The sequence below is a fragment of the Narcine bancroftii genome, chromosome 1, assembly GCF_036971445.1.
Source record: "Narcine bancroftii isolate sNarBan1 chromosome 1, sNarBan1.hap1, whole genome shotgun sequence".
Taxonomy (NCBI): Eukaryota; Metazoa; Chordata; class Chondrichthyes; order Torpediniformes; family Narcinidae; genus Narcine; species Narcine bancroftii.
Genome location: NC_091469.1, coordinates 344,223,843 through 344,250,875, shown reverse-complemented (window position 1 = coordinate 344,250,875; position 27,033 = coordinate 344,223,843). Strand labels below are relative to the sequence as shown.

Genomic DNA, 27,033 nt, shown 5'->3' with positions numbered 1-27,033 from the left:
TCTCCCGCTGGCAGGAGGTCCTTCCTGAGGGACTGCACTCCATCAGGCCCCTTCTATGTACGGCCACCAATGACACACCACATGAACCTATGTTTTCCTTTCCCAGAAAATCACTGACAAGTACCCTGCTGCCAGCATGGCTGATATCCTCAGGGGTGGTCCTACTCTGGAGACTTGAGGAGTCACAAGTCCGACCCACTGGTCGAAAGGGTCCATCTCCTCCATGCCAACCCCCAATATGCCATTGGTGTACCCCAATGGGCATGAAGACACTGTCTACATTAAGGACCTGGCACCCTCAGGGACTCTGAAGACCACCACTGATCACCCCACACCCCTCCCACCCGTCGTCACTCACGATGCACCAGATCCATGGCACATTACCTCAGCCCCAACAAATTGCACACCAGACTCATCACCAAGCACTCACCATCTTAATGCCAGTTGACTGTATACAGGTTCCCCACAATGTCCAGGAACCCATCACTATGCTGGAGTCACAGCCAGTATTATGATGGTCACAGCAGAAAACCAAACTGCCCAAAAGACTTAATTTGCAATGGTATCATCAATACTTCATTCCGCCGGACTCTTTAAAAACAAGGGTGAATGTGATAAACCACTGTATGTACTTATTTATCTATGTGGGCACACCCATTGGCCGACTGTACCTGTGGCCCTCCCACAGGCTCCTGAATAAAGGTGACTGTCCCCCAGTCTCATCCTTAGTTTGGGACAGTCGACCAGCAGGGATGTGCCTTCATTCTATTGCGAATAAAAGCCCATCATTTTTACATAACTTCCAGTCTTTTGAGTCATTGATGAGGCATCAGTGTGAAGTAAAACAAATGATTGTTCCATCCCATAGAATTCATCAGTCTTTTACTCCTTTGGTGATAGACTTGTTTTTGCTAAATCTTTTTCTGTTTCAACTAATGGACGTGAGTCATTTGCATTGAATCAAAGCCATGGAAACTTGTATGATCAAGAATAATTTGTTTTTTTGTTTATTAGCTGGATTTTTATGGGTTGGTTCATCACTAAAAGAAAATTGACATGAAGTCAAGGATAGAGGCATCAGAAGAGGAGATCAATGCAATGTTTTATAAATGGATCTTAAGTTAGTTAAAGTTTATTTGTCACATTATTCCAAGTACAGTGAAAAGAGAGTGTATTTGGAGTGGGATGAGTCCTTCAATGAGTTGGCTGACTTTTCACGATTACTGGAAAAGTAGATGCTGTTCAGCACATGCTCTGTTCTCTCTGCTGCCATCAGGAAAGAGGTACAGGTGCCACAAGACTCGCACCACCAGGTTCAGGAACAGCTGCTACCTCTCCACAATCAGACTCCTCAACAACAAACTCAATCAGGGACTCATTTAAGGACTCTTACTTGTGCACTTTATAATTTTTTTCCTCTCTGTATAAAACAGTTAGTTTGTTTAGATTTCATTACTTGTTTACATGTGTACATTGAGTCAATTTTTTTTGCACTACCAATAAGTAGTAATTCTGCCTCACCCACAGCAAAAAATAATCTCAGTGTCTGTATGTTCTCTGACCATGAATCTGAAATTTGAATCCATGAAGGGAGGAAAGTTCACATTATGTTCTGAGTTACACTCATTACTTTCTGTAGCTTCTTCCAATCCTGCGGAGAGCAGCTCCCATGCCACCCAATGAATATGTTTTCAATGGGGCACCTATAGCAGTTGTTGAGCAAGAAATGGGATATGCTGAATCCTTCATTTTTTCTAAAAAGTGGAGGCGTTGATTCACTTTCTTGGTCTTTGTACTGATGTGTCTGCTGAAGGCTGGATCATTGGTGATGTTTATTCCTAAGAACATCAATCTATCCACTCTTTCCATTTCAATGCTACTGGCATGGACAGGAATGTGGATTCTTCCATCTCTCCTGAAGTCAATTATCATCTCCTTCATCGTATTGGTATTGAGGGAGTGTTATTAATTTGGCACCATGGCACAAAGCTTTCAATCTCCAGTAAAAATACAAAGCTGGAGAAACTCAGTGGGTCAAGCATTGTACTTGATAGAGCAAAGGTAAAAATACATAACTGATGTTTCGGGCTAGAGCCCTTCATCAAGGAATAGAAAAATGTCAGCAGGTGTCCAAACAAAAGAGTAAGAGGAGAAGTGTGGTCACAAAGGCAGGAGGTGATAGGTGGAGAAGGGAGGGAGGAGGGGCCAGCAGCAAGCAAGGTGAGGAGATATGGCTAGGCGAAGGGAGGAGGGAGAACAGGAAAGTTGAAGGAAGGGGGAGGGGGAAGTGGAGACCAGGTTAGCAATAACTGGAAAAGTCGATGTTAATGCCACCTCTGGCTGGAGAGTGCCCATATGGAAAATCAGGTGTTGCTCCTCCAATTTGCGGGTTGTCTTTGGCAATATTACATAAGACCATGGACAAACATGTGAGTATGGAAGTGTGACACAGAACTGAAATGGTTGGCTTCTGGGAGGTCTCTGTCACTTGTGTGGATGGAGTGAAGCGATCTGACAATCTGTGACCAATCTCTCCGATGTTGATATCCAGCCCACTACCACAGTGTCACCAGCGATTTTGAAGATGGAGTTGCAACTGTGTCTAGGTGTGGATGAAGTATACTAGGGGACTAAGTACACATCCTTGATGAGCACCAGCATTGAATGTAACCAAGAGGAGATATTGTTACCTATCTTTATTGATGAAGGAGTGTTAGACAGGATCCAATTTCAGAGAGGGGAGGGGCGTGCTGTTGCCTTGAATTGACTAATAATACCGAACGTAGCCATCCTAATCCACAGCTCCAGTTCAAAAATGGATCGACACTTCCACAAAACCAGTTCAACTGATCGCCAAAAAATATGTGGTAACTTCTGCTTTGAGAAAGAATCACTCGACAACTTCAGGCTCTAAAGAACAACTTTATCTGGAGAAGCAAAACCATATAATACACACACACACCAACACAGAGGCTTGTCTTCTGTCTCTGTTGATTGTCCTCTTCTCACATCGCGGTTGTCAAGCTATCTTTGGCTTGGATTCGCGAACACAGATTTATGGAGGGGTAATGTCCACATCAGCTGCAGGCTCGTTTGTGGCTGACAAGTCCGATGCGGGACAGGCAGACACGGTTGCAGAGGTTGCAAGGGAAAATTGGTTGGTTGGGGATGGGTGTTGGGATTTTCCTCCTTTGTCTTTTGTCAGTGATGTTGGCTCTGCGATCTTCTTCAAAGAAGGTTGCTGCCCGCCGAATTGTGAGGTGCCAAGATGCACGGTTGGAGGTGATATCAGCCCACTGGCAGTGGTCAATGGGGCAGGCACTAAGAGCCTTCTTTAGGCAGTCCTTGTACCTCTTCTTTGGTGCGCCTCTATCACGGTGGCCAGTGGAGAGCTCGCCATATAACACGATCTTGGGAAGGCGATGGTCCTCCATTCTGGAGACGTGACCTACCCAGCGCAGTTGATCTTCAGCAGTGTGGATTTGATGCTGTCGGCCTCTGCCATCTCGAGTACTTGGATGTTAGGGATGAAGTCGCTCCAATTAATGTTGAGGATGGAGTGGAGACAACGCTGCTGGAAGCATTCTAGGAACCGTAGGTGATGCCGGTAGAGGACCCATGATTCGGAGCTGAACAGGAGTGTGGGTATGACAACGGCACTGTATACGCTAATCTTTGTGAGGTTTTTCAGTTGGTTGTTTTTCCAGACTCTTTTGTGTAGTCTTCCAAAGGCGCTATTTGCCTTGGCGAGTCTGTTGTCTATCTCGTTGTCGATCCTTGCATCCGATGAAATGATGCAGCTGAGATAGGTAAACTGGTTGACCGTTTTGAGTTTTGTGTGCCCGATGGAGATATGGGGAGTCTGGTAGTCATGGTGAGGAGCTGGCTGATGGAGGACCTCAGTTTTCTTCAGGCTGACTTCATTTTGTCAGTTTCCGCAAAACAGGATGTCAAGCGCTGAAGAGCTGGCTCTGAATGGGCAACTAAAGCGGCATCATCTGCAAAGAGTAGTTCACGGACAAGTTGCTCTTGTGTCCTGGTGTGAGCTTGCAGGCACCTCAGATTGAAGAGACTGCCATCCGTGCGGTAACGGATGTAAACAGCGTCTTCATTGTTGAGGTCTTTCATGGCTTGTTTCAGCATCATGCTGAAGAAGATTGAAAAGAGGGTTGGTGCGAGAACGCAGCCTTGCTTCACGCCATTGTTAATGCAGAAGGGTTCAGAGAGCTCATTGCTGTATCTGACCCGACCTTTTTTGGTTTTCGTGCAGTTGGATAATCATGTTGAGGAACTTTGGGGGGCATCCGAGGCGCTCTAGTATTTGCCAAAGTCCTTTCCTGCTCACGGTGTCGAAGGCTTTGGTGAGGTCAACAAAGGTGATGTAGAGTCCTTTGTTTTGTTCTCTGCACTTTTCTTGGAGCTGTCTGAGGGCCAAGACCACGTCAGTAGTTCCTCTGTTTGCATGAAAGCCGCACTGTGATCCTGGGAGAACATTCTCGGCGACACTAGATATTATTCTATTTAGGAGAATCCTAGCGAAGATTTTGCCTGCAATGGAGAGCAGCGTGATTCCCCTGTAGTTTGAGCAGTCCGATTTCTCGCCTTTGTTTTTGTACAGGGTGATGATGATGGCATCACAAAGGTCCTGAGGCAGCTTTCCTTGGTCCCAGAAGAGCTTGAAAAACTCATGCAGTTTGGCATGCAGAGTTTTGCCCTCAGCCTTCCAGACCTCTGGGGGGATTCCATCCATTCCTGCTGCATTGTAACTTTTCAGTTGTTCAATTGCCTTATATGTCTCTTCCCAGGTGAGGACCTCATCCAGCTCTAGCCTTAGGCGCTGTTGAGGGAGCTGGAACAGGGCGGATTCTTGGACTGAGCGGTTGGCACTGAAAAGAGATTGGAAGTGTTCTGACCATCGGTTGAGGATGGAGATCTTGTGGCTGAGGAGGACTTTGCCATCTGAGCTGTGCAGCGGGCTTTGGACTTGGTGTGAGGGGCCGTACACAGCCTTTAGAGCCTCGTAAAAACCCCTGGTCGCCAATGTCCGCGCTGAGCTGGGATCGTTTGGCGAGGCTAGTCCACCACTCATTTTGGATCTCCCGGAGTTTGCACTGAAGATGGCTGCATGCGCGATGGAAGGCTTGTTTCTTCTCTGGCCAGGTCGGTTTTGCAAGGTGAGCCTGGTGGGCAGCTCGCTTCTTTGCCAGCAGCTCCTGGATTTCCTGGTTGCTTTGCTTTGAGGTTTGCCTGGAAGTTTCCTCTCACTTTGTCTGACTGCAGGTTTCCAACATTGAACCTCTTTCTGGGGGCTTTACTGTTCCTGGACTTTGGCTTGAAGTGAAGGTTGAGCTTGCAGAGAACCAGCCGGTGGTCAGTGTGGCATTCCGTGCTGGGCATGACCCTGGTGTGGAGCACATCTCGTTTGTCTCTTTCTCGCACCAGGACGTAGTCCAGGAGGTGCCAGTGTTTGGATCGGGGATGCATCCAGGTAGTCTTCAGGCTGTCCCTCTGCTTGAAAATGGTGTTTGTAATGACAAGCCGCTGTTCTGCGCAGAGCTCCAACAGGAGGCGCCCGTGGTCGTTGCCCTTGCCGACACCATGCTTGCCCAGGATTCCTGGCCAGGCTTCTGAGTCTTTGCCGACGCGAGCGTTGAAGTCACCAAGGATGACAACCTTGTCGGCTGTAGGGGTGCATTGAATGAGGTTGCGCAGATCAGTGTAGAACTTGTCCTTTTCTGCTGGTTCCGCCTGGAGGGTTGGAGCATAGACACTGATGAGGGTGATGCGACGCTTGTTTTGAAGGGGGAGTCGCATGGACATGATCCGGTCTGAGTAAGTAAAAAGACAGACAGAAAGTAAACCCCTCCCAGCCTCACTTTAAATACAGCTCAAATTATAACAGACGGGTTCCAGAACCCTGCCAGAAAGTCATCTGACTTCAGCAACAATGTCCCTGAGTGCAACAACATTTTTAGTAGTTGAAGTGAATGTCACCTCCATGCTGGTTCCATTTTGAAGTGAGCATAGAACATATTTCAGATTTCTAATTTATTGCCAGACTACCTACGTGACATCACACGCAACCTGAAGATTCTTTTCCTGCAGGCAAGGTAGAATTATCACTTATTGATATGCAAAAAAAAAAGTACAGCATGTGCGCATGTAAACAACTGAATGTGCAATATAGAGAGGAGAAAAACACACAATAAAGTAAGAGTCCTTCAATGAGTCCCTGATTGAGATTGTTGTTGAGGAGTATGATGGTGGAGGGGTAGCAGCTGTTCCCCAACCTGGTGGTGTGAGTCTTATGGCACCTATACCTCTTTCTTGATGGTGGCAATGAGAACAGAGCATGTGCTGGGTGATGTGGATCCTTGATCATTACTGCTGCTCTCCGACAGCAGCTTTTCCTGTACATGTTGTTGATGGTGGGAAAGGGTTTACCTGTGATGTCCTGGGCTTTGTGCACTATTTGAGGGTTTTGTTTTCCCAAGACAAGACTGTGATGAAGCCAGTAAGCACACTATCCTCCACGTCTGTAGAAATTTTCCAGAGTTTCGGATGTCATACCAAACCTCCACAAACTCCTGACGAATAGAGGTACTGATGGGCTTTTTCGCAATGCCATTAGAGGCTTGGCTCCAGGAAAGATCCTCCGAGATAGTGACTCCAAAGAACTTAAATTTGTTCACCCTCTCTGGCACAGGGGTGACATGGTTGGCGTAACAGTTAGTGCTACAACATGATAGCGCCAGCCATTGGGACCTGGGTTTGAATCCCTTGCTGTCTGTAAGGAGTTTATACCTTCTACCCATGTCTGTGTGGGTTTTCCACAGGTGCACCGGTTTCCTCGTACCGTTCAAAACAGTGTAGGTTAATTGTGCGAAAATTGAGCAGCATGGGCTCATGGGCCAAAATCGCCTATTACTGTACTATATGTCTATATTAAAAATTTTAAATTTAATGGTTACTGGATCATACACCTCTGCTTTTCCTTTCCTGAAGTCAACAATCAGTTCCTTGGTTTTGGTGAGATTGAGTGCAAGGTTAACTGATGGTGCACCATTCAGCCAAGTTTTCAATCTCCCTCCTATATGCTAACTAATCACTTCTTTTTATGCAGCCCACTAACTATGGTATCGTCAGCAAATTCACAGATGGTATTGTTGTTGTACCAAGCAACACAGTCAAAGATATAAAGCAAGTAGAGAAGAGGGCTAAGAACACAGCCCTGTGATGCTCTGGTGCCGATGGAGATTGTGGAGGAGATGTTCTTGCCAATCCTCACTGATTGTAGTCTGGAGGTGAGGAAATCAAGGATCCAATTACACAGTGGCGTGTTGAGTCACATGTCTTGGAGTTTGCTGATCAATTTTAAGAGATGGTGGTATTGAATGCTGAACTGTAATCAATAACAAGCATTCTGATATATGTATCTTTGCTGTCCAGATGTTCCAGGGCTTTGTATAGAGCCAGTAAGATAGCATCTACTGTAGAGCTGTTCCTTTGATAGGCCAATTGGAATGGATCCATATCGCTGCTCAGACAGGAGCTGATATGCTTCAACACCAGCCTTTGAAAGCACTTCATCTCTGTTGATGTAAATGCTACTGGCCAATAGTCATTTAGGCAGGTTACCACACTTTTCTTGAGCACAAATACGATTGATGTCTGTTTGAAATAGGTGTGTACCACGCCCTGCCGGACTGAGATGTTGAAAATATCCGTGAATTCATTGGTAAATTGGTCAGCACAGACTTTTAATACTTGGCCAAGTACTGAATCTAGACCAGATGCTTTCCTCAGATTCACTCTACTAAAGACAACCTGCATGTCATCCTCAAATACGGACAGGAAAGGATCATTAGGGGACTTGGGTGTTCTTGGTGGTGGTTCTGTCTTGTTCTTGTGGTCAAATTGGTCATAGAAGGCATTGAGTTTGTCAGGGAGTGAAGCTTTGCTGTCTTCTACTGCACTGGAGTTGTTTTCTAGCAGGTTATGTCATTTAGGCCCTGCCACAATTATTGGATATCCCTTGTGATGTCAATTTTCAACTGGAAACTCCACTCCTCCCTGGAGATCATTTTTCATAGGTTATTCTTGCTCATTGTGCATTGATCTGGATTCTAGACTTGATCTGGCATTTCATTGTTCATCCATGGCTTCTGGTTGGGAAACCCTGACCAATTTGGTGGGGATATATTTATCCACAGCTGTTTTAATAGTCTGTTACAGCCCTGGTGTAATCATTTAGATCCTCAGCTGAGTTCTCGAAAACCATTGAATTGGGCAAGTCCTGCAACTGTTCTTCAGCCTCCTGCGACCACCTTCTAACTGTTCTGATCTCCGAAGCCTCTTTCTTTAGGCAAAAGGAGCACAGCCAGGTGATCCAACTTGCCAAAATGCAATCTCAGGAAAGAACGGTCGGCTTTCCTTATCTTTGTGTAGCAGCAATGGAGTGTGCTGGGACCTCTGGTACAGCAGGTACATCCTGATAGTAGTTGGGCAAGGCTTTCTTGCGACGGGCCTGGTTAAAGTCTCCAACTAAGATATGCAATATGTTGGGGTGGGTTTTCTCTTGTTTACTAATCACATCATGCAGCTCTGCAAGTTCCTGTTTCTCATCAGCATCCGGAAAGATATAAACTCTGGTGAGAATCACTAATGAGAACTCTCAGGGTAGATGGAAGGGTCTGTATTTAATCAAGATTTGTCAGCGGAGCAGGAGGTCAACATAACCCAAAAGTCAATGCACCACCCAGTATTAACAAATAACACTGTAAAGTATTGCAGTATTTCATAACCTGCTGTTCAGCTTTGCTTTGTATTCAGTGATAGCAGCTTGCCCTGCCAGCTTCGCCGTGTGTCTGTAATGTTCTTCTGGAACTCAAGTTTGGTGCAGTAGTGTCTCTTGGCTTCCCTGATGGTCTTGCGGAAGTTGTAGTTGGATTTCTTGTGGTGGGCCAGGTCTCCTGATTTGAATGCCTCTTGTCTCGACTTTAGAAATGAGTCAACTTCCTAGTTCATCCATGGTTTCAAATTGGTGATTACCTTCCTTATCACCTTGGTCATGGAGTCTTCTGCATACCTGCCTGTGAAATGGTAAAGGCACCATTTACTGAATCCTTGAATACAGACCAAATTACTGTGAACTCAAAGACAAGTATTAAAGAATGAGAAAAGGCAAATTGAGTTAAGGGGGGAACTCAGGATCCATAAACTCAATGGTTGAAGTCAGATTCTCTGATGTTATATGAAGAAAATAGGCATGGATCCAATTTGGAGCAGTATTTTTTTCTTAGAGCTTTATAGGCTTATAGGCCTTACAGATGAAAATGAGACAGTAAAGGATGTGGTTCAAACATATTTAAATATGAGGATGATAATTTTAACGGGAGCACTTGAATAACAACAGATTATGGGTAAATGAGACCTGGTCAGAATGAGGAAATTGCCTCCGGGATTTTAAACAGGCAGAATTTTATGGATGGCAGGGGTCAAAAAACAGCCAGATGAGATTTACAGTCTGCAGGGGAAATGGATGAGAATTTTATCAGTGGATGGGATGAGGTGTGGAGAACATTGTCCTGGAGTGGAATTAATTGCAGTGATTGTTGGCTCAAGGTTTGAGGGAGATTCTAATTCAAACCTTTGCATGACTGAGGCAAAATGGATCAATGTATCATTAAGAGTGGAACTAAATAAATACAAATTGGATCAGATAATAATGTATTTAGTGCAACCTAAGGAATTCTTTATGCTCATAATGCTAAGGGCTCATTTCCAATTTACTTTGTAATCGTAGAGTTTACAATTTGAAGCAGTCAGCCGGATGATTGAAGGAAAAAAAATGTCAAGGAGGATATTAGCCAGGAAGCATGTTGCACAATAAACAGCGTGTTGAGTATTTTATTGTTTTAAACAGATGTCCTCTCTCACTTGCATACAATTTACATAATTGAAAGCTGTATCTGCAATACTCTGAGCAGGTGTTTGTAAAGCTTTGCTGCCCGATTGTTGTTAAGGTAATAGCTAACTGATCTGTACATTGTCTTATCTAATAAGACTTGGTTCCAGATTGCAAAAAAAGACTAAAATGTCACACACAGAGAATAGTGGTCACCAATCACTGAATTCAAATGACTTATGACTGCCTATTCAACTGAAATCGTCTCATCATAAAAGATAAATGCAGTGACTGCTTATGTGATCAATGGCTGGGTTCCTGGCAGAAAATTGCATTTTCTACCACCACATAATAAAAAGATTCATGGGAATGTTAGGCACCAGTATTGGAGGGAAGAGAACAATTAATCTCTCAGTGAGTTCTGCAGGGATAAGATTATCATTGCTAAATATACTTGAAGGATGGGACAAAGGAGACATTCTCGAGAAAGATGACCTTTGAGAAATCGACATGTAGAGTCAAGTTAATAATTCTTTTTGATGTTTATGTAGTTTGAAAATGTTTTATTCCCATTTGAAAAGAGAATAAGAATGAAAAATTATCAAATGATTGAAAAGTGTTATTTATTTCAACTAATAACTATTTTGAAACTTGTGATTGTGAAACTAAATCATGAGCATGTTGATAAGAATGTGTACAGTGCTTGAAAAATATCGGGTTTAATTTAATGTGATCAAAAGTAACGGGTACTTGAGAGTAATTGTGAAGCAGTAAAATGATGGGAATAATTATATATGGAATCAAAAGAGATGGGGAGATTTTAATTTTTTTTTGTATCATTATTCACTTAGGAGATGGACTCAAGAATCTATAAAAATAAAGCAAAATAGCAATAAGATCACAGATTACAGAGGAAGAGCTGTTTGCTGCCTTTAGACAAAGTAGGATTAATAAATCCCCAGGGCCTGAAAGATATTCCCTCAGACCTTGAGGAGACTTGTACAGAAATTGGAGGAGCCCTAGCAGAGGTATTTAAAAACTCTTTAGCCATTGGTTAGTTGCAGGAAGATTGTTTAAGAAAGACTCAGAATAATCCAAGAATAATCCAAGAAAATACAGGCTGGTGAGCCTGATATTAGTAGTGGGAAGATATTTGAAAGTATCCAAGGAAACTGGATAGTCAACGTTTTTTTTTAATTTAAATTTTAGTTTGAGTGTTTCAAGGTGTTTACCTGGAAAGTTGATGAAGGAAAGACTGTGGATACTGACTACATGGACTTTAATAAGGCTTTTGACAAGACCCTGCATGGGCGTTGTTCAAGAATGTCCAGTTGTTATCCAAGATGAGGTTTTTAAAAAATGGATTTTACATTGGTTTTGCAGGAAAAACCAAAGAGTGGTAATAATGATCGCCTCTCTGACGAGAGACCTGTGACAAGTGGTGTGCCTCAGGGATTATTGCTGGGTCCATTGATGTTTACCATCTGTATCAATAAAATGGATAATATGATCAGCAACTTTGCAGATGACACAAAGATTGAGGGTGTGGTGGTTAGAGAGGAAGGTTTTCAAAGTTTGCAGCAGGATTTACACCAGCTAGAAAAATGAGCTGAAAATGACAGATGGAATTTAATGCAGACACATGTAAGGTGTTGCACTTTGGGAGGATGAAGCAGGTAGGACTTGTATGGTAAATAGTAGGGAAGTGAAGAATGCAGCAGAACAGAGGGATCTGGGAATACAGAAATATAACCCCTTGAAAGTGGCATCAGATGTAGTAGAGAGTAAAAACACAAAATTGCTGAAAGAACTCAAGTCTCACAGTGTCCTTAAAAGGTAAAGATATATAACCAAAGTTTTGGGCCTGAGCCCTTCTTCAGGGAATATAAACAGTATCACAAAAATATGTATATAAAAATTGTGTGTGTGCATAGACACACAATTTTATTTTTCAGATTTCAGGTATATTGTCAGAGACATACATGAAATCACATGAGATTCCTTTTTCCTGCTGTCGTGGCAGAATTACCATTGATTGGTAATGCAAAAAAAAACTGTACCCCAGATAAACATGTAAACAAACAAAAAATGGTAAACAGATAACAAATATAAACAAACTGATTGTATAATACAGAGAGAGGAAAAAGAAAATTAATAAAGTGCACAAGTAAGAGTCCTTAAATTAGTCTATAATTGAGTTTGTCATTGAGCAGTCTGGTGGTGGAGAGGTAGCAGCCATTCCTGAACCTGCTGGTGTAAGTCTTGTGGCACCAATAGCTCTTTCCTGATGGTTGCGGTAAGAACAGAGCTGGGTGGTGTGGGTCTTTAATGATTTCTGCTGCTCTCCAATGGCAACGTTCCCTGTCAATGTTCTGAATGATGGGGAGGGTTTTGCCTATGATGTCCAGGGCTATGTTCCCTACTTTTTGCAGGGCTTTATGCTTGGGTGTATTGGTGTTCCCATACCGGTCTGTGATGCAGCCAGTTAGAACACTTTCCACCACACTTCTGTAGAAATTTTCCAGGGTTTCTGGTGTCATACCAAACCTCTGCAAACTCCAAAGGAATTAGAGGAGGTGTAGGTGTGTATATAATTATATATGATTATTTATTTATACTTTTATAGAAATACGTGTGTGTATATATTTCTTTATTTTAAATTACATAGGTGATTATTATATATATATATTATTATGCATATACCTTGAAGAAAGGCTGAGGTCCAAATTGTTGATTATATATTTTTACCTCCTATGTTAGTAGTTCTCAACAACTTATTTTCCCCCTCATAAACCTCCTTAAGTAATCCTTTGCTAAGCAAAGAGTATCTAGATGTTCTGTGGTTAGTTAGGGATTACTGAAGGTGGTATGTGAGAGGAAAAATATTGTTTTAGAACCATTGACCTATGGAAACTGTGAACATAAGAACATATGAAATAGGAGCAGGAGTAGGCTATTGGCACATCAAGCCCACTCTGCTATTCAATTTGATCATGGCTGATCTGATGATAGGCTCATTTCCACATTCCTGCCTTTTTCTCATATTCTTTAAAATTCTATCCAATCTTGTCTAAAATATATTTGCTGAGGTTGCCTCCACTGCTTCAATAAGCAGCAAATTCCACAAATTAATCAGTCTTTGGGAAAAGCAGCTCCTTCTCATCTCCATTGTAAATCTACTAGCCTGAATCTTAAGGTTATGATCCCTAGTTCTGGTCTCCCCAACCAATGTAAACAACTTACCTACCTCTATCTTGTCTATGTCTTTCTTAAATTTGTATGTTTCTATAAAATTACTTATCAATCTTCTAAATTTCACATGATTGAATCTCTCCACTTTGGTTAACCCTGTCATCCCAGGAATCAGCCTGGTGAACTTCCTCTGCATTCATTCATTCAGGTGCCTTGCCATTCAGCTTGGGTGATCATGACTCTCCATCCATCACATCCTCCACCCACCTCCTCTGCACCACCTCCAAAGGCAGCACATGCTTCCTCAAGTAAAAAGACCAGAACTGTACTCAGTACTCCAGTTGCGACCTCAGCAGTACTTTGTACAGTTGTAGCTTAACCTCCCTGCTCTCAATCCCTTGAGCAATGAAGACCAATATTACATTTGGATTCTTGATAGCCTGTTGCACCTGCAAAACCAACCTTTTGCAATTCATGCACAAGCACTTTCAAGTCCTTCTGCGTAACAGCTTGATGCAATCACTTGCCATTTAAATAATATTCTGATCTTCCATTTTTCCTTCCAAAGTGGATAACTTCACATTTACCAACATTGTACTCCATGTGCCAGACCCTTGCCCACTCATTTAATCTTACTGCACAATTTGCTTTTAGACTCAATTTAGTGTCATCAGCAAACTTAAACACATTACACTCTGCCTCCTCTTCCAGATCATTTATGTATAATCCTGAACGGTTGCAGGCCCAGCACCCACTCATCACACAATGGCATCCAGACAAGCTCCCCTGTATCCCAACTCTCTGCTTTTCATTGGTTAACCAATCCTCTATCCATGCTAATACATCACCACCAATTCCATGCATCACCATCTTCTGTAAGTCTTTCATGTGGCACCTTACCGATCACCTTATAGAAATCCAGGTAAACAACATCCATCTACTCTCCGCTACCTACTGCACTCATTATATCTTCAAAGAACTCAAGTAAATTTGTCAAACAGGAGATCCGCACAGATTCTCCAGCAGCTTTGTGGTTTTAGTCCAATCACAGTGTCTGTAGACTTTTGTGTTTCAATCTTCTCCGATAGAAAGGATCGTAAAGGAAGCTTTTGGCACATTGGCCTTCATAAATCAAATTATTGAGTGTGGAAGCAGGGATGTTACGATGAAGTTATATAAGGCAATGTTGAGGTCAAATTTGGACTATTGTGTTCAGTTTTGGTCACCCAACTACAGGAAAGCAATCAATAAGGTCAGGGGTGCAGTGCTAAGTTTTTAGATGCCGGAACTCACAAAAACGGCGACAAGGAGGTGTAGTAGCTGCCTCCTGAGGTGCCAGAGCAGCATTCCAGGGATCTCAAGCAGCACTGCACCCCTGAATAAGATTGATAGAATGGAGGAAACAGTTCAAGGATGTTCAAGTTTATTGTTATCTGTCTGTACATATGCAACGCAATAAAACAGCATTTCTCCAGATCACGGCACACGGCACACACACACACACACACACACACACACACACACACACACACACACACACACAGAAGCACACACATGCACACAGACACACACAGACACACACACACACACACACACACACACACACACACACACACAGAAGCACACACATGCACACAGACACACACACACAGAAGCACACACACACAGAAGCACACACACACACACAGAACCACACACATGCACACAGACACACACACACACACACACACACACACACACACACACACACACAGAAGCACACACATGCACACAGACACACACACACAGAAGCACACACACACAGAAGCACACACACACACACACACACACACACACACACACACACACACACACACACTCACACACACACACACACACACACACACATGCACACACAAAACATAATAATCAAAAAATATCCATCTTATAGCTTGTGGGAAAAAGTTATTTCCCAGCCAAGCAGTAATGATTTCTCTGCTCCTGTATCTCCTTTTTGATGGGAGATTCTGTGTGCTGGATGAAAAGTTTATTTGAGCCCTATTTAAGCAATGCTCCCACGAAATGTCGTCAATCGAGGAAGCTTGGACTTGAGGAGCTGAATTATAGGGAAAGGTTGAATAGGTTAAGATATTATTCCTTGCAGAATTTATGAAAAATTCAAGATATAAGATTCAAGATTCTTTTATTGTCATGTAATAAAACACATGTAATATTACACAAGGCAGACAGAATCACCATCAACAGAAATTGTCAGGAGCCTCTATCAATCAGAAAGAAAAGCAAAAGAGATTCACCTCCCACAGCCTCTGCAGCCACACTGACTCCAGTCCAAACTATTGGCATCTCTGAACCTCTGACATGATCAGCAAACTTTCAGTGCTGTCAGCACCCTCTCACATTCCAGTTCTCATACCCAGTATGCCTTCAGCCAGTCTCGAGCCAGTCTCCAGCAGTCTGGTGTGAGTCCTTTAATAGCAGTTGCAAACTGGCCGCAGCCTGCATGGATTCTTCACCCTGATTCCCCAACTGTCAGCGGCAAAGCCCCTCACTGGTCTGCTGACCTGGTTACTGTGCCTTGGGTCATCTCCTTTGCTTCTTCTTCTCAAACAGGGGATTCTCTTCCATTTTTATGGTGCCCTGAGCCTGTCCTCTGCTTTCCCTGAGTCTGAAACCCTTTGAGGCTGCTGCTGAACGTAGACACCACCATCCATTGGCACCGTGATCTTGGGCCTAGACCATGTGGTCATTAGATTTTAAAATAAACCACTGTTGGCTTGTCTATCAAGCCACTTAAAACTGTACGGCACTGTCAATAGTTAGACTGGATAGTAGAACCCTGCAGTGTCTCTCTTCCTCACTCTCCGCAGGTCCGCATCAGCGACATTAATGCTGAGCCATTGCAGTAACTCAGGCAGTGATACATTTTTATGTTTCCATACAAGAAATGAGGGGTATGATAGAGTAATGCTTTTTCCACTGATGTTGGGTGAGTCAGGAAATAGAGGACATGCATTAAGGGTGAAAGGTGAAATATTTAAGGGGAATATTAAGAGGAACTTCTTCATTTTGTGGATGGTGCGACTGTGAGACAAGCTGTCAGTGGGGGTTTGATTTTGTCATTTAAAATAAGGTTGGATAGGTACATGGATAGGAGGGGTATAGAGGTCAGTGATCCAGCTGCAGATCAATGGGACCAGTTGGAATAAATAATTTGCCATGGTCTAGATTTGCCAAAGGCCCTGTTTCTGTGTCATGTTATATGCTTCTTTCTTTTTAAAATATTTTTATTAAGTTTTCATATAAATCCTACATATAAAGTCATCTAATAATAACTAATGACAGGTCATATCATAAACATATCACAAATTAAACATATAATGTCAATTAAAACAAAATCCATAATTGTTTATTTGACTTGTTTCTTTAAGACATCAAATTGTGTAAACATGATATTTAACAGTTTATCTCCTTCTCATAATATATCCCACTCTAATTCTGGATAGAAAATAGAAAAGACAAAATTAAACAATCTCATTATATAAAGAAAAGGTAAATTCTATCTTAATTAATAATATGATCCAAGACAACCATGTTTAAACCCATATTTAACTATGGTTCTAAATCCTAAAATGAGAATATTTCACTCAAGATAATGCAAGTTATGAAAAGCATTTCTTTAAATGTATTTAACACAAACTTTATGGAAGGTTTTGCTTGGTTTTGCGCGATGAGCATCTTTGTGAATGGCTGCTGACCACACGTCGATTCTGAGTTGTCGATGCTCAGAGATATCCAAACCGACCGATTCAATGATTTAGTTTTATTTTCCTGATTAATAAATGTTAACTCGCTGCTCAAAAATAATCTCAACAAACCATTCATTTGTTTTTCAAATGACCTCTCTGTGCCAAAGTCAGACTATGCTATTATTTTCTTCAGGTTATCGTAGTGTTGTTGATAAGGGAGCTCCATTATATTTTCTTCATAATTGCAAATATTCATTTTACTTATCCATTTCCATAAACACAATGTGACAAATGTTGACCCAACACATAAATAAGTAAATCATAAGATGTACATTTGAAATGGATTGCCGTGAGACTAAATACATTGGAATTAAAGCATGAGCCTGACTATCAAGCAATTTCTGAGCAGGATTAAAATGTATTTGATACTGCACAATATTTCCATTTTGCCTTGATAACAAAATTGTTTTTATTTATATATTATTCATTGTTAAATTTATTTTAATTTTTACTGTCACAATTAAATCAATCCTTTTTGGATTTTATTGGGCTCTCAATGACATCCTATTGTTAAGCAGTCTTTTGGAATCAGGCATGATTTGATTCCATTCAAGTTGGGTGAGGCCACAGATGGCTAATGTGTGAGAAGATGGCTGATTGAGTAAGTTGTGAGGTGACGTGCACCTTCCACCATTTATGCTTGGATTTAATATTCTCAGTACCATCCCGAATGTTCCACCTTGAGTTCCTGTGAGCCAGAGAAGGCTAAGAATGAATTTTATTTTCTTCCTTAATTTTCAGAGGTTCTGAGAACATCCTTGAATTATTTTTTTCTCTACCTGCCTACTGATCTTCACATAACTAAGCCCAGAATAAATGCCTGCTTTGGGCATCTGGTGGGGCCTTCAAGCAATGTGGTCTGTCTCATGGTTCTGACTGAGAGAAACGAGCGCCTCAGTGCTCAGAAGGTTGTCCTGGAAGAGGGCATTGATCTTAAATCATCTACCCTTCCAGTGACTTCAGATAAGATTTTCCAGTGCCTTGAAGCACCCGATTTATATAATCCATATCTCAGAACCCTTTGGGATTCAGAGAGCTTTGAAGAGCTTTATTTGATGTCTGAAGTCTTCCATGGTCAAGGCTTCTTTATCGTCATGCACATAAATACACAAATTAGTTACTTATTTTTTGGCTCAGTAAAAGGGCAGAGAAGTGCCTCTATGAAGAAGAGAAAGAAAACCAAAAAAGGATCCATTCCAAGACATTGAATGTTTGTGTATCCTACCACCTCCTCCTCCATGGAAATCTCCTGCGCTCCTTTAACTTCCATTGCAGCAGAACCTCCCATCCATTCTATCGGGCTGAATCCAATCTTCAAATGTCTGGGCCTTGATCTTCAAACCTTTTCCTCTTCTGAAGATCAAGGTGTGGCAACCTTAAGGCAGGGCTAAATTTCATATTCCACTTCTGCCTTTCCTCAAAGGTGATTTCTGAAATATGAGAAGTGATCCAAGGTTTCACAATCTCATTCTCTGCCTTGCTTGTCAGAATGTAGTGTTGCGCTGTAGAAGCATGTTGGCAAAGGACCTTTCTCTTGCAGATATTAAACATAAGTATCATCCTCTTATCTACTTGAGTGAATGATTCCAAACATCTCCTGTGTACTTCAGTTCCATATTGTTGCCACAGGTTAAATGGTTTCCTATTTCAGCTTTAGCTCCACTCCAGTGGAAAGGTTATTGAAAATGTGGTGCCACACTGCATCAAGGAAGATTTTTCCAAGGCATTTTCACTGATGCTGCCTTGCTGCATGTCAGTCTTCATTACAATTGGATCACTTTTGTATTCCTTAGTTTGGATCATGGCTTGCATGCCCCCAGAGGTAACATTGTCTCTATATAACATTTCTGTGGCCAGTCAAGCAACTCCCCATTGACAGTCAATGAGAATTAGAACTAAAATGTTATTTTTCTTGGTTGATGCTGCTGCCTGGATTTCTCTTGGAAATGTCACACATTATGAATCTGCATGGGAAACAAAATAGTACAATTCAGGGACAAACTGAGAAAATAATCTTGGCTGACACTCCTCTGCAGGACAAATGTGTTGGGATGTCAGGCATTGAAACACCAGAGATGCAGTTGCCAGAAGCAGCTGAATAAAAGAGGAATTGCTACAAGTGTGGTGATTTACATTTCACATAAGTTTTTGTAAGTTAACTGAATTGAGTTAAGTGGGTCCATTAATTAGAGCACAGTTCATTGTGAGAGGTTACTGAGCCAACTAGTGAAGGGTAGTTATCAATCATTCGATTTTTACAAAATCTAATCTATTTGTCATTGCATTTTGTTTCCAAATAATATAAATATTCTTAATTTACTGATTTGTGTGTATTGGTTCTATATTGCCATGCTTAATCTTGAAGTGAGTGTCACATTTGCAGTCACAGCACATTTCAGATTATTTATAATTTAATCCAATTAATTATTTACTTTAATGTATGTTAATTACAAACAGCCTGTTCCAATTTTAAAATTAGGATCTGTTCTGAATTTCCTTCTCCAAAAAATATAACCAGTTGACCAACGGTTATCATTGTAGGTGATGGGAAACTCAGACTTGAAACCATATGACATAGGAGCAGAAATAGGCTATTCAGCTCATTGAGTCTGTCCCTTCATGAGCTGATCCATTTTTCCCCTCAGTCTTCTCCCCAAAACCTTTAATATCCCGTCTAAACAAGAACCTATGCCCTAAATATACCCAATGACCAGGCCTCCACAACCGCCTTTGTCAACAAATTCCACAGATTTACCACCCTCTGGCTGAAGGAATTCCTATGCATCTCTGTTCAAAGCAGATGCCGTTCAAACCTGAAGTTGTGTTCTCTTGTCCTAGACGTTCCTCCCATGGGACCCCATTTTTCTACATTCACTCTGTCAATTCAACATTCAAAATGTTTCAATGAGATCCCTCCTCATTCTCCCAAATTGCAATGAATACAGGATAAGTGCTGTCAAACAGTCCTCGTGTGATATCCCTGAAATTCCTGGAATCATCCTAGTAAAATCTCTTTTGAATCATCTCCAATGTTAGCAAACCCTTTCTTAAATGATAAGCCCAGAACTGCATATAAAACTCCAAGTAAGGTCTCACCAGTGTCTTATAGAACCTAAGACATCACATCCCTGCTATTATATTCTCTTCCTCTCATATGGTATGAATATTTTAATACTGTATATGCTCATGTAATAGTGGATACCATGTTAATATCTACCCCAGCCCCATTTGTTGGCCCAAAAATTGTGTATTTTTCATGTAGCTCATGTAAACATTGACCCCACCCCCTTGTTTTGGCACAGACTGCCCACCCATTCGAGCTCCTGATGTCCCAACCACGATCCATGCCCCAGTCACCCATCCATCCGAATATTCAACGCTCCAACCCCGAACTTTTGCCTTGGCCGCCTGACCATCTGAACTCCCGACGCCCTGACCGTGGATCCTTACCATGGCCACCCACCCACTGGAGCTCCCAACTCCCCAATTGGAGATCCTCACATTGGCTTCCCACCGACTGGAGATCCCAACACTCCAATTGCCTATCCACGCCTCAGCCACCTGCCCACTAGAGCTCCCAATGCCATGTCTGCAGAACTCAACTTAGACACCTGACCATTCAAACACCCGTCACCTTCAATACAGACTTACCTTCTGTCCCAGCCATCCAAGCTCCCAGTGCTTTGAACAACGCATGGTCAAAATAGTACCTGTATAAAAGTTGACACACAAAACTTGACCTGAAAATCTGTTCCTCAAAACCCCTATTACATGAGTATACATAGTAGTTTTGGAATTTCATGAAATGTATTCTGAATATTAGAGATACTTAAGGCCATTGACAAATGGGTAAGGCAGAAAAACTACCTTTACAACCCTGAAGATGTTTTTCAGCTATTTCTTGTAAGCAACTTTTAAAATTTCCATTACTTGATATAATTTACTTAAGGATAGTTTTGTTGCTATTCAAGGTCTTGGACATTGTAAACTGGAACTGCATAGGAGCACAAAGTGATTTAAGCCATCCATAGAAGTTAATACAGAATTGATCCTTAGGTGAACCCAAGGTATCTGAAGACCGTTCAATACTTGCAAGTGATCCTAGGAATCAAATGCCAATTGGCCTTTAAAGTGGCAAGTGAGAAAGCAAAATCAGCTCAATGCTGGTGTCTGATGACATCATCTCATGCTGGGGATTGACGGGCTCGACCCCTAGTACAATCCCCGGCATCTGTAGTCGCCGGTGTTTCAATCAGGCAATTGTGAAATGGGTTATTGCTTTGTGGGATTGAAATGTCCCAAGTTTTTGCACGAGTGTTGGAAGAAAAGATTAAAATTAAAATGGAGGTATAAACTTTGCCATGGGAAAGTCGCAATTGGAGAGAGAGAGAGAGAGAGAGAGAGAGAGGAGAGAGAGAGAGAGAGAGAGAGAGAGAGAGAGAGAGAGAGAGAGAGAGAGAGGAAATACATAGCAATAAACAGGAATAAATACCAATAACAGACAATTTTTAAAGAGTGTGGTAAAATTGGTAGTGCTATAGCGCACAACTTATAGAGACTGTGGGGAAAAAAGCAATGGTGGACCTCACTTCCCAGAATGCCAGGCAGCAGAGAAACGCCTCTATGAATGGTCCATGTATGCAGCCGGGCATTACTTTTTCCCATGGTACTTATAAATTATATGCGATAGTGCTACCAATTTTACCACACTGTTTAAAATGTATGCGATAGTGCTACCAACTTTCCCACCCTGTTTAAAAATTGTCTGCTATTGCTATTTATTGCTCGCACTTTCCCATGGCCCCTTACAAAGGTTTATATAGGTCGGCATAACAACAGCAGGGGCTGAAGGGCTCACACTGTACTGTACATAAATCTTAATTATGTTATAATTATGCATGATTAATTTTGTTCAAATATAAGATCATAATACATTGATCAGGATTTAGGGCAAGTTCACCATCACTTGATGTGTCATGATGTCACCAGTAGAAGGTAGAATGGTCCTAAGCCCAGGGATGGGTCTTTGCAAGTGTGAAAGCATTCAGTGTCCCAGTTAGGAGTGGTCAAGTGTGAAAAACCAAACCCCATTCCTATCCCAGGACACTGAATGGCCAATTTAGTGGGATGCAAGTTTGAAAGGGGCGTGAGGCGGTCCGGTATGCCATCAAAGACTCTTGTAAACATCTGCAGGTGTATCGTAGAGAGCATACTGGCTTTTTACATCATTGCCCGGTATGGAGGTGCCAACTCTCAGACAAGAAAATAACTCCAGAGGGTTATTAACTTGGCCTGTGGCATCACAAGCAGCAGACCTCAATCCATCGGGGACATCAACCCTCTATCCTTAAAACCCCCCACTACCCAGACCACTCTACTACCTTTAGAGAAATGGTACAAGAGCCTAAAGACAAGCACTCAGTGTCACAAGGACAGCTTCTTCCCCGCTGCCATCAGATTCCTGAATAATCAATGAACTATGTGCTGTAGTATTGTTATTATTTTATTTTGTTTTATAGTAATGATGTAGGATGGTTTTAATATGTATGTTTGCTCTATGATCCTGCCGCAAAACACTTTATTTCATGATTTATTCACGACAATAAATTCTGATTCTGATTTTGAACACCCAGCAATGCCTGTATATTGCTGATTGTAAGATCTAGCCATTACCCTCCGCTGCATTCATTTTCTTTAATTTCCTTCTTCAGGATCAAAATGAATAAGCTACGTCTATGGATAGTTCTCTATTTACATATTGGAAAGAAACAGACCAGTGCAGGCACTAAGCAATGAAAACCACATGGTTTGTTGGTAAAAATCACATTGGACTGCACTTGAGATGAAATGAAGTCTGCAGATGCTGGAGAACTAGAATAATACACAAATGTGCAAGAGGAATTCAACAGTTCCTGCAGCATCCATGTAAAACAATATACTGTAGAAAGAGATATATGTGAAAAAGTGCTTAGGCCTCAAACATAGACTGTAAATTGCTTTCCATGGTTAGTGTGTGATGTGCTGTATTCCTCCAGAGCTTTTAGGTATTGACGGTACTTGAGATTGTGTAGGCAACTGAGGTGTGAGCAGTTAGAAAACATAGGAAAATAGGTGCAGGAGTAGGCCATTTGGCTCTTCAAGCCTACACCGCCATTCAATATGATAATGGCTGATCAGTACCTGGTTCCTGCCTTCTCCCCATACCCCCTGATCCCCTTAGCCACAAGGGCCAAATCTAACCTACTCTTGAATATTGACAAGAACCCGCCATAACTTCTTCCTGCTGCAAAGAATTCCACAGATCCACCACGCTGAGAGAAGAAATTCTTCCTCGTCTCAATTCTAAAAAAACTTCCCCCTTATCCTTAAACTGTGACCCCTGGTTCTGGTTTTTCCCAGCATTGGAAACAACCTTCCTGCATCTAGTCTGTCTAAACCCTTAAGACTTTTATATTTTTCTATAAGATCCCCCTCAATCTTCTAAATTCCAGAGAATACAAGCCTAGTCTATCCAAGTTGTTTAGTAAGAGTTAATTTTGAGGAATGAGTTTATTAGAAGTAATTTATGGATTCTTGAGCTGTCTAATCAACAAGATAATGTGATGCCACTTTGCCTCGAAAGAGACAGAATTCCATTCACACATTCCCAGGATAATTAAACAAGCAGTCCTCGAGAATTCATTTTTTTTTTGTCTTGATTGCATTAATCTATAATCTGGTGCAACAGAATCCACCTAAGGACTACAGTTCACTTCTCAGAGCTAACATTTATTTTGTGAGAAAATGAATCAGCCAATTTCACCCTCATCTTTAAACAGATTGCCAAGGAAGTGTGTTTTTTTTTGGTAGATGGAGACAACTGGCATTGCCATCTCCATATCTCAATGGTGGTGTCATGGAAGGCAGTCAGCAGAGACTCACCTCTGGTTGTGTAAGCACCCTACAGCTCCTGGGACTCTCTGCACTGGAGGGTTGGCTGGAGTAGTCACATTTTAAAGGCCAAACTTGTGAGAAGTCTGGGTTCCTCATTTTTATTGTCTTTTTGTGTGTCATGAGTTGCACTTTCCTTCACATAGATCTATAATCCCCTGGAAAATCCATGGAATAAAAGTCCCTGGCCAAATGAATAGTATAAATTAATGTTTCCATTCTGAGGTAATGGAAGGTGACTGGATTGCCTTGATCTACTCTATCTAGAGCTAAAAAGTGTGAGATTAGAATGGGATCTCAAAGAGCACATTTCACACTACATTGTCATACAATTAATTTTGTAATAGCTTCCTGCCAAATGTTGCCAGAATTCATCTGAAATTCAATAGGACTGATACACACTATCAATGACTCTAAAGGCTCAGTGAGGAACGATAGGCTTTAATACACATTAGATTTCAGCTGGCTCAACTCCATGTGCTCGAATGAATGGAAGGGGGCAGGGAGATTGACTTTTATGGCCCGGTCACAGGGGGAGCGATTACAGGGGATCGAGTCATCAGTGGGTGGGCCAGCCACTTATACACAGAACAGCACAGAACAGTATATATATATCACACAAGGACACATATAGAGAAAAAGAGGGTAAAATGGAAAAATGACATGCCATTGATGACCTATAGCCAGATGACAGCTGCCATGCCATTTCCCTGCCTTTATAACACAAGACATATATACATGCAACACAGAAACAGGTCCTTTGAGCTTGCCACCCAAATATCCCATTCACCTACAAGGGTGGGAGGAAGCCAGAGGAAACCCACACAGACTCGTGAAGAATGTACAAACTCTTCACAGACAGCACCAGATTCAAACCCGGGTCACCAGCTCCGTAATATCGTTGCGCTAACCACTAATGTAACCTTGCCATCCGATATCTCCTGATGTGTCAATGTTTTCATCATTACAAGGCTTTGTTCTGGCTTGTGGCCAATTCACCAGGAATTCCATCATGTGCCTCACACAATTCACCATAAATTGACATGCATCGAAATTGCATGGAAAATAGTTAATTACAGTTTACAAAATGCAGAAGGTTAGGTTCTGAATGCTGCAAATTTGGGAATTTCTCCAGTGTTCATTGCTCGGGCGAGAATCTGTTGATTATATCTCTTCAATTTTCACAGGCAAAGAGGGAAGTCATGCTAAAAGAAGAAATTGGATTTTATTTTTATCACCATTCAGCAACCCACTGGACTAAATGGTAGAACCCAAATAAATGAATTAAAAGGATCTCATTTGGGCCTCAATTTGCACTGTCAATCTGTATAACCAGAATGTCAGCCATTGAATGAAGCCAAGAATCCATCTCAACATGCTTTGTGCTTTGCTTTTAGTTTTCTTTGTAACAGGCTGTGAACTGATGTAACTAAATGACATACTGCTGAATAAATTGTCTTGGAATTGGTGGAACTCCATTCTATGGAGAATTTAACATTGGGAAAATTCACCTTAATTTAAATCTTCAACAAACTTTAGGAAGAAAAGAACATTCTCCTTACTTGGTTTTATTTTCATGGGTCTCTGGAGGCAGAATAGTCATTATATAATTCATATATTACCTGAGATGTTTTATGAAAAGGAAATAAATGCATACATTGGTTTAACAGTTTTCCAGCTATTAAAGGCCAATGGTTCTAGTTACTTACCAGTGCTTTTATTTTTTTCAGTTAACTCAACTAACATTGTTTTTCTGAAGTCATATTAAAATATTTATTACATTGGCCCATTCGAAGATCGTCCAATGTAATCACTCATCATGGGACTACTTAATAAATTCATGCATATTATCTCAGTTGGGTCAACTGTTTATTTACACATCCCGACCTTAATGACTCATGAGTAAATCACCATGACTGAAGTAAAATCGCAATGCTGGAGAAACTCAGCAGATCAAATGGTGTAAAATATGTCGCAAAAATAAGATACATGACCAACGTTTCGGGATTGAGTCCTTCATCAAGGTATGAGCAAAATGTAGCCAGCTTGCTAAACAAAATGTTACAGCCTGCCTACATTTTTGTCATAAGTTGATTTTGTTCAGGTGCCTATCTACATTTTGCTCATTCCTTGATGAAGGGCTCAAGCCTGAAACATTGGTTCTGCATCTTTATCTTTGCTAAATAAAGCACACTGTTTGACCTGTTGAGTTTATCCAGCATGGTGTTTTAACTCAATGGTTCATGTGCAGTCACTAGCAAGAAGGGATTTTCTTTGCTAAATCCCTCAAATATTGCCTTTTACAGTTGCAAGGTCCAGGAATTGAATCACCTTGTTTGGCAATCTACCTATGTAAGGGGATATCACGCAGATAGATTTAAAACACAGAAACATATTGTTAATTGGATGATGAAGTGATGCATTAACAGGATATTTCAGTGGCTGATATTTGTAAATTTGCTTTCTATTTTGCTGTACAAGCAACTGAATTACATAGTAACAAAACAATGACCTGCTGGAAAATGCAATGGATTAAGTTTTTTTTTGAGGCCAGAACAATTTATGGACACATTTATCTCCAGCCCATGACCAATGTTTTCAAATCCACTGATGAGAGAGAAATTAAGACATCACTTTTCAGCCAATTTCAGTCACTTGAAATCAAAATGGAACTCCATCCATTGAGTCGCTATAAGAGGTGGTCACAAATTTGCTCATTGAACATAAAATCAATCCGGACCGTGTGAATAACTTTTAATTATAATTTCACACATTTTCTATTCATCGGCAAACCGTGTCATTAATAAGTGAAAAATGATTGTCCTGAACTCTAAACACAAAACAAGGAAACAATAGGACCTTAGGTTTGGTACAATTGAGAATGGTATGACTTATTTTTAAATTCCTTTTGACTATCTAAGATGGACATGGTTTATTAATATACTCAAACTGAGAGCTATGAAAACTTGATTGACACTCGACAAAATTCTTCTCCCTCCACCCCATCAGACCTAATTACCCATTCAAATTTTTAAAATAAATTTTGCATTGCTTTTCAAAAGCAGTCAGAAGGCTGTGGGGTAAGAAATTTTAGATATTGAAGTTTAAGAGATTTAAAATCTAAGAATAAACTGCAGGCTGGCCCATCAATGCTGTGTTGAAAGAACAAAAAGATACTTATCCCTGGTATCCCGCCAA

General features: G+C 41.4%; 1 protein-coding gene across 2 annotated transcripts in view; it reads left to right on the top strand.

Moving 5' to 3' along the window:
• Positions 1–27,033, top strand: part of LOC138749252 (cadherin-18-like) — an 800,124-nt gene that overhangs the window by 772,120 nt on the left and 971 nt on the right. The gene's annotated exons all lie outside the window — the stretch shown is intronic.